This window comes from Homarus americanus, unplaced genomic scaffold (genome assembly GCF_018991925.1).
Source record: "Homarus americanus isolate GMGI-L3 unplaced genomic scaffold, GMGI_Hamer_2.0 scaffold41366, whole genome shotgun sequence".
Lineage (NCBI taxonomy): Eukaryota > Metazoa > Arthropoda > Malacostraca > Decapoda > Nephropidae > Homarus > Homarus americanus.
Window position 1 is genome coordinate 3,326,650 of NW_024723541.1, and position 9,442 is coordinate 3,336,091.

A 9,442-nucleotide genomic window follows, 5' to 3' on the forward strand; every position below is an offset into this window, starting at 1 on the left:
CTTCTGCTGGTAAATTCGTTTGCTATTAAGTTGCTATTAGTTATTTCATCTGCTAGTAACTTCGTCTTCTATTAACGTATCTCAGGTGTTTTGGCTATTAACTTCTTTTGTCAATAGCTTCTCCCACTGTCAAATTTCTCTGGTAGTAACCTTCTGTACTAATAATGGAGCCGATTTCTATTACTAGCAACTTTCTCTACTACCAACTAACCTTCCCAACTAACAAATTCCCCCTCTAGTAACTTCATTTGCTAGCAATTTCTACTGTTAATAACGTCAACTAGATACTTCCTCTACTAGCAACATTCTCTACTAGCAACAATCCCTACTAGCAACTTCCCCTACTAGCACCTTCCCTTACTAACAACTTTACCTTACTAAACACATTTACCCTACGAACATTATCACCGACTAGTAACTTTCCCTGCTAGTAATTTTCTACTAGCACCATCTGTCTATGCCCTTGTGGTCTTCAGGTTTTGCTCAGTTTGGGATTTGTTTTTTGTAAACGAGAAAAGCAGAGAAACATCACAGGTGTTCATCAAAATCTCATTACTAAGGTGTCATGAGAACTGACCATTACACCTGAGCACTCCTGAGCGATGATGACGTACCTGTGTGTGTGGGTGTGTGTGGGGGTGTGTGGGTATAGGCACGTAGTGTAGTATAGTGTGTGTATGTGTGTGTGTGTATGTGTGGGTGTGTTTGTGGGTGTAGTGTAGTGTAGTGTAATGTGGCGTTCAAGAGAGAGACAGACAGACAGAGAGACGGAGACAGACAGAGAAGAGAGAGAGAGAGAGAGAGAGGAGAGAGAGAGAGAGAGAGAGAGAGAGAGAGAGAGAGAGAGAGAGAGAGAGAGAGATGAATAATTTGGTGAACCTCAAACATCAACAAACTTTTACACTATAATGAGAAAATTGTCTTCAAGGTGGACTAGTTTTGAGACAAGTTCCAAGACAAAGGCTTGTTATTCTTGGGATACAAGACGTGGTGGTTAGGTTAGGTACTGTGCTGTGGTAATGAGGGAGATGGTGGTGGTGGTGGTAGTGAGGGAGATGGTGGTAATGAGGGAGATGGTGGTGGTAATGAGGGAGATGGCGGTGGTGATGAGGAGATGGTGGTGGTGGTGGTGGTGGTAGTGAGGGAGATGGTGGTGGTAATGAGGGAGATGGTGGTGGTAATGAGGTGAGGAGGGAGGAGGAGCGAGAGACGAAAGAGGAGGAGGCGAAAAGGAATAGATGAAGGAAGAGAAAAATGAGGAGAGGAAACAAGGTGATAAGGGAGAGAGAGAGAGAGAGAGTGGTAGGGGACGAGGTTGAGGGAGAAGAGATAAGGGAAGAGTTGAAATTTATGGATGTGTGAAGAGAGGAGAGAAGAGGGAAGGAGAGGGAAAGGAAAGAGAAGTGAGAGTGATAGTGAGAGGTAAGAGGCCAAGGGAAACGTAAAAGAAGATATAAGAGGAAGAACGAGAGAGAGAGAGAGAGAGAGAGAGAGAGAGAGAGAGAGAGAGAGAGAGAGAGAGAGAGGAGGGACGGTGTTTAGCGGAAAAGCGAAACACTCTCTCTCTCTCTCTCTCTCGTCAGCAGTGTCGTACATAAAACAAACATGTACAGCAAAAACAGCATTCACACAGCACATGTACACAGGGTCGTCCACACACATGTACAACCAACAACAACAACAACACAAATACACACACACACACACACACACACACACACACACACACACACACACACACACACACACACACACACACACACACACACACACACACACACACACACACACATGTACACACGCACACATGTACATCATCAACCTCCTGTACAAGATTGCTTCTATTTCTTATTCATTACAGCTGGGACCTACAAGCTCTGATGTAAAGTATATTATGACAAGACCGTGTGTGTGTGTGTGTGTGTGTGTGTGTTCACTTCCCACCTCCCCTCCTCCTTATCTCCTTACTTCCCCTCTCTCTTTCCTCTCACTTCCGACCTCTCTTCTTTCTTCCTGTCTTCTCCCTCCCCTCTTCCTGTTCTCATTGCCTGCCTCTCATCTCCCCTCTTGTCACTACTTATTTTCCCACTTCCCCTCTCCTCCTCCTCTCTCTCTCTCCCTCACATACCTCACACTTTCCCCTGTTCGCTCCTCTTTCTCACTTCTAACCCTCATCAGCTCATCTCACTCTTCTCCTCCTCAACCCCTTGCCCCTCCTCACCCCTCACCTCACCTCTCCCCTCACCCCTCACCTCTCCCCTCACCAGGCATACCATTAAGGGTTCATGAAAGTTGTTCCGTGATGGTGTGTGGCCAGGCAATGTTGACCTCACATACACACACACACTACTACTACTACTACTACTACTACTACTACTACTACTACTACTACTACTACTACTACTACTACTACTACTACTACTACTGTCTTGATGGCAGTTGTACCTGACTGCTAAGCCGCTACCTCACTACAGCTGCAGATGTACTACGTGGTCCGGGTAGGTCCTCCAGCTCACACAGGGTGTTGGAGATGGTTCTTGTTCCTCATATGGTGTAGTTAGGAATTCATAGTTCCTCATTCCTCTCCTGGTGTAGTTTGGAGTGTTTCTTGGCTTCTCATCCAGTGGCGAGTGTACCGCGGGCTGGGTGCGTCACGTCAACATTGGCCGCTAAGTATTAGTGATTGTCGCTCTAACAGTTGTTTCTTCCTTTCAAGTTGAAATTGTCACTTTTGTATATCAGTTGTGGGTTGATCGTCAATCTTTGCACTGTACTGTTGGTGGGAGGATGTTGATAAATGTTCTTACGTTCTTATGTTCTTAAGAGACCATGGGCGCGTGAGCGGGCATGGTAGCTTCGATGCTCCTACAGTTGGTGTCAGCAAGAATACTGGCATTTGTTCTCTTGTCTTCCCAGCGAACTCGGAGGATGGAACGTAGACTACGTTGGTGAAAGTTTTCAAGTGCCTTGAGGTGCTTCCTGTATGTAACCCATGTCTCACTGTCATATAGCAGGGTGGGAGGACCACTGATCGATATACGTGCAACTTTGTAAATAATTCAGCTTCCTACAGTTGAAGACACGGGTACAGAGTCTGCTAAAGGTGGTGAACAGGTGGGAGCCGAGATACCGAAAGTGGGTAACATTAGAGAGGGTAGTACCGTTAAGCTGGATGGATGGTGGAGGTGTGGCTGAACCAGGGGCAGACTGAGAAAGAATCTGAGTCTTTTGCACATTCACCTCAAGGCCGAAGTGTGCATACGCATCTGCACAGGTGCTCAGGATCTCCTGTAGGTCGCATTCAGTGTGAGTGACAAGGGTGAGGTCGTCTGCATATTGAAGTTCAGTAATGGAAGCTGCCGACACCTTTGTTCTAGCCTGGAGTCGTCTTATGTTGAAACGATCCTTCACACACACACACACACACACACACACACACACACACACACACACACACACACACACATTAAAATTGGGTGTCCGTGAAACTAAGGCCTATGAAGACAATACCTCAATCATTACACTAAAGTTAGGTTAGGTTAGGTGGGGCCCAGTAGGAGAGGCACCTAATATACCGGGGCCCAGTAGGAGAGGCACCTAATATACCGGGGCCCAGTAGGAGAGGCACCTAATATACCGGGGCCCAGTAGGAGAGGCACCTAATATACCGGGGCCCAGTAGGACAGTGAGGTAGTTTCCTTGCCCTCTGACTTATCTCCGCCGACCACACAATTATCATAAAGTTCTGACATTCATTATCTTCCAATTCCTCATTTATTACCTTCTCAGTTTCTCATATTCTCCCTCAAGACCATTAATAGTCATCCATCCATCCATCCATCCATCCATCCATCCATCCATCCATCTAACATAACCAGGTGTTCCATCGTCAATAATCAACAGTAATAATAATTTACTAATATTATGTAAACGAGTAATAAAATTAATTAATCCTCACACTGGCAACTCCATGTATGAATGTATGTATGGATGTATGGATGAACGGATGGATGTATTAATAAATATATACAGGTGCTAACTAACTTGTGTGAATGCTTTCATGACAAGAGCTTTAAATATAATCCAATTAAGCTTTTAAGGGTTGTTATGTGTGTATTTGTGTGTGTGTGTGTGTGTGTTACTTTACACACACACACACACACAAAACAACATGGTGTCATAGTGTTGCCTGGCGCCATTTGTATTGCTTGATGCAGGAGGAGGTGCAGGCAACACTGATTGGTTTTAGAGTGGCGTTCACTGCAACAAATTACCCCCAGGTAGCGTAAGGTATTGTGGTTTGTGAGGTAGGAGGAGGAGGAAAAGGGGGAGGAGGAGGAAGGGGAAGAGGGGGAGGAGGAGGAAGAGGGGAGGAGGAGGAGGGGAAGAGGAGGAGGAGGAAGGTGGAAGAGGGGGAGGAGGAAGAGGGGGGAGGAGGAGGAAGGGGAAGAGGGGAGGAGGGGTGAAGGAGGAGGAAGGGGAAGAGGAGGAGGAGGAGGAAGGGGAAGAGGAGGAGGAGGAGGAAGAGGGGAGGAGGAGGAAGGGGAAGAGGAGGAGGAGGAGGAGGAAGGGGAAGAGGAGGAGAGGGGAGGAGGTAAGGGAAGAGGGGGAGGAGGAAGAGGGGAGGAGGAGGAGGTGGTGGTGGAGGAGGGGGAGGAAGAGGTGGTGGAGGGGGACCATAACACTGACTCATGACCACCATAACACTGACTCATGACCCCCATAACACTGACTCATGACCACCATAACACTGACTCATGACCACCATAACACTGACTCATGACCACCATAACACTGACTCACGACCACCATAACACTGACTCATGACCACCATAACACTGACTTATGACCACCATAACACTGACTCATGACCACCATAACACTGACTCATGACTTCACAAGAACTTTTACTAGAGCTGGCAAGATACCATCACTCTGTTGTAATACACCGAGTTATGTAATGCAACTATATTCTTATTTCCGGGTTGAGAGCACACACACACACACACACACACACACACACACACACACACACACACACACACACACACACACACACACACACACACACACACACGGCTTAGCGAAATACGATCATGGTGTTGGTAAGAGATTCAAGGGGAAGTGAGGCTGTTAATGGAGGGGGAGTTAGGAGAGATGTAAGTGGGGTGGGCAGCCGTCACACACACACACAGACACACACACACACACACACACACACACACACACACACACACATACACATAGGGGATGAGATAAGCAAGAGGTCCAGTAAATCTCATTAGGGAGTCTAGCTGGCATTTCGATCAAGCACTTTCACTTTCCCATCTATAAAGTTAGGTACGGTACCCATTCGCAACTGGGTGGACTGGGGGTGCCCTTAGCGCTAACCAGTGAACCAATGACCTTTAAGGCAGTACGAGAGCATTGTATCCACTCAGCCACTGTAGACTTCTAGCATGTGGTCAGAGACGATTATTGCAGAGGCACAGTTTTTTTTTTCCCCACAGTTAGCGACCATCACGATATACCTTATGTTTACTTAGGAGATTGGTGGAGCTACGGATCATATTGTGTTAGTCATGGTCGATCCTGTTATCTTGTTTACCATGATGGAACCTTACCAGGACGCTGTAAGGGTTGGCCATCATGTATTGCTGTTATGTACACACGTCATACACACACATATACATAGAGTTATCTCATGTTATTTACACACACACATAAGAGTTATCTCATGTTATCTACAAACACACACACAACACTTATCTTCTATTCTCTTTTTATATATAGCAACTACTGACCAATATAACCTTGTCATCATCATCATCATCATCATCATCACCATCATCATCATCATCATCATCATCATCATCATCATCATCATCATCATCATCATCATCATAAATCTTACCTTCTTATCTAACACACAACATAAAAATACCAATACAAAAACACAACTACATCACCCCCCCTCACCCCCCTCACCCCCCCCCTCACCCCTCCTCACCCCCCTCACCCCCTCCAGGTTTTTACAGCATTACAAGCACACGTCCATCACTCGTTAAACACCTCAGCCTTTGTTCTAGTTATTTACGACTGTTCTATTTCATACTCTCATAAGCTTGTTTACCTGTCTTTAGTTAACCTCTACCTGTATATCTTTCTTCTGTACAGCTGCGCTCATAACTCCCTGGACATTGTTTATATACATACCTGGACTGGCTGTGTATATTGTTTATCTATAATGTCTATATATACATACTGATTCAATATAAATTTGTATGGTGATATTAGCGATTAGGTTAGGTTTGGTTAGGTTAGGTTAGGTTTGGTTAGGTTTGGTTAGGTTAGGTAAGAAGGAATATTCATCATAATGTGTGTAATATCTGGGGAAATAATTGACAGTCTCAAGAGGACTTTTTTTTCTTTTCTTTTTTTTTTACGTCAAAACAATAATAATGTAATGAGGTGAGTGTTGGAGTGATGTTTACACGGGGAAGACATGGTTACAGACAGACAGACAGACAGACAGATGGACAGATAGATAGATAGACACAGGGTTATAGATGACAGCCACAGATAGATACAGGGTTATAAAAGAAAGACAGACAGACAGACAGATGGACAAGTACAGGGTTACAGACAGACAGACAGACAGACAGATAGACAAGTACAGGGTTACAGAAGACAGACAGACAGACAGACAGATAGACAAGTACAGGGTTACAGAAGAAAGACAGACAGACAGACACAGGACGTAGTTCAGGTGTGGTGGAGGTTGGCCTGACACACACACACACACACACACACACACACACACACACACACACACACACACACACACACACACACACACACACACACACACACACACACACACACACACACACACACACACACACACATGACAACACCTTCATCTTACACTAGTTATTAATTAAACTCAAATGGCCGGATATTAGTTCTTGTATTTATACTTTTTCAATTATCCTCATTTTTTTAATATTCACTTTATTATTAATTTTCAACGTTATTCATCTCATTAGATAAATAATAGACACGCCCTCAAGCAGGTATACTTATTCATTATTAATTACTAACTGGACGGTGTACAGTACGTGTTTTCATCTGGTATTATTTTATAAACATTTCCGCTGGAGCAAAAATTGTTGATATTAACTTGAAATATGATTAAAGTTTTCTTTTGTTTGTCGATTTATAATATTTTAACGTTGTATAGTTTTATATGAATGTGTAATGTAGCTGTTGATGTGTGTGTGTGTGTGTGTGTGTTGGATGGGTTAGGTTAGGTTAGCTTAGGTTAGATTAGCTTAGGTTAGGTTGGATTAAGTTAGATTAGATTTGACAAGTTAAGATAGATTGAGTTAGGTTAGGTTAAGTTAGGTTAGGTTAAGTTGGGTTGGATTAAGTTAAGTTAGGTTAAGTTATATGGAATTGCCTCACTGTATTATTACGGTAGAACGTGAGGTCAGTTTTGGAGATATTAAACTAACGTGATTCTGGTAAACACCTTTATTTAGACGTCTATAAATACTGGAAGAATTTACCTTACGATCTTGAACGGAGTTTATCTTTATGTCTTGGTTTAAATGAGTCAGTTAAATGCTCCCCCATCACCATCTGAGCTTAGGAACGTCTGTGAATCAGCCCCCTCCTCCAGGTTCAACTAAAGACCTCCTGTGAATCAGCCCCCCTCCCAGAGGTTCAACTAAAGACCCCCTGTGAATCAAACCCCCTCCCCAGGTTCAACTAAAGACCCCTGTGAATCAGCCCCCCTCCCAGAGGTTCAACTAAAGACCCCCCTGAATCAACCCTCCCAGAGGTTCAACTAAAGACCCCTGTGAATCACCCCTCACAGAGGTTCAACTAAAGACCCCCTCAGCCCTCCCAGAGGTTCAACTAAAGACCCCCTGTGAATCAACCCCTCCCAGAGGTTCAACTAAAGACCCCTGTGAATCAGCCCCTCCCAGAGGTTCAACTAAAGACCCCCTGTGAATCAGCCTCCCAGAGGAGTTCTAAAGACCCTGAATCAGCCCTCCCAGAGGTTCAACTAAAGACCCCTGTGAATCAGCCCTCCCAGAGGTTCAAAAGACCCCTGTGAATCAGCCCCCTCCCAGAGGTTCAACTAAAGAACCTCTGTGAATCAGCCCCCCACACACGCCCCAGGTTCTGTAGTCTCTAATGGATTGAGTTTTTATCCTTGTTATTTGGTGATTAGCGCACTGCAAGTTTAATCAAGGTAAAAGCACCGGCGCTGTAAACTGTTAACTGGTGACTGCAAGAGAGGCACAGTTAACTCCTCCTCCTTCTTCTCCTCCGGCCGCGACTTCACCCAACCAAAATCTGCAGTCTGGCCCAGTCCGCTTAGTGTGAAGTATTCCACCCGCGAGAGACTACCTTACTCCCGTTTTCTCTTCTGTTATTCTTACAGTTTCTGTATTTACCTGCGACAGAAGCTCTATGTGTGACGTCCTTATCACACTGACTTCCACATTCCCTTATTGAATGACGTAAGCGTTCTACTTTACTACGCTCACATAACATTCAACGGGCGACTCCAACCTTGTGTCATTCACTTAGACATACGCTACATTATACAACATTTGACCTATATCAATAATCTAAATCCATTTCCTCCAACATATTCTAGAACCTTTTAATAATTCAATCTATCTTCAACAGCCTGGAGACCGTTTTCTGTAGGGTTTAATAATTCTTGGTGGAAAAACAACGTGAAATCCGTTTTCTAAGACTACTGCCCCCCCGAGACAGGACAAACAGGTGGCTTTTAGTGTAGCGGCGGCACCCTCACTTTTATTCCAAGTTATTAGCTTAAGTGATATGCAGGGAACTTTTCTGTGTGTGTGTGTGTGTGTGTGTGTGTGTGTGTGTGTGTGTGTAATTCAAGAAGAGTTTTATATGTATACTACACACACACACACACACACACACACAGTAAGAAAGATTGTGATAAACGCTTATAATATTTTCATTGTGTGAGCTTGACTGTGGCAGGTCAGCTGATGCCTTGGTATTATAAGTAAAGACTCCTTCCTTCTCTCCCTCTTCCACATTCTCTTCCTCTCCTCCTCCTCCTCCTCCTCCCCATCATTATCATCTTTCATCTGTTTTTCCTTTATTTTAATTTTTCCATCATCTGTTTCTTTCTCTTTGTTTTTCTGGAATATTAAGGTAATAAAGACTGCGTTAGTCAGCCCAATGCTTGCTGTTCCTGACTGACTGAATGACTGATATTTTTTCTTTATTAGTTTTTTTTTAAAGATAGCCTACAATCTGTCCATCACGGAAGCACATTTCTTAAAAAAAATCAGGAATTTGTTTCAATAATTATAAAAACTAGAAAAAAATATAACTAATCGTGTGTCTGGCAGCGAATATAATGAGAAAAAAAAACTCG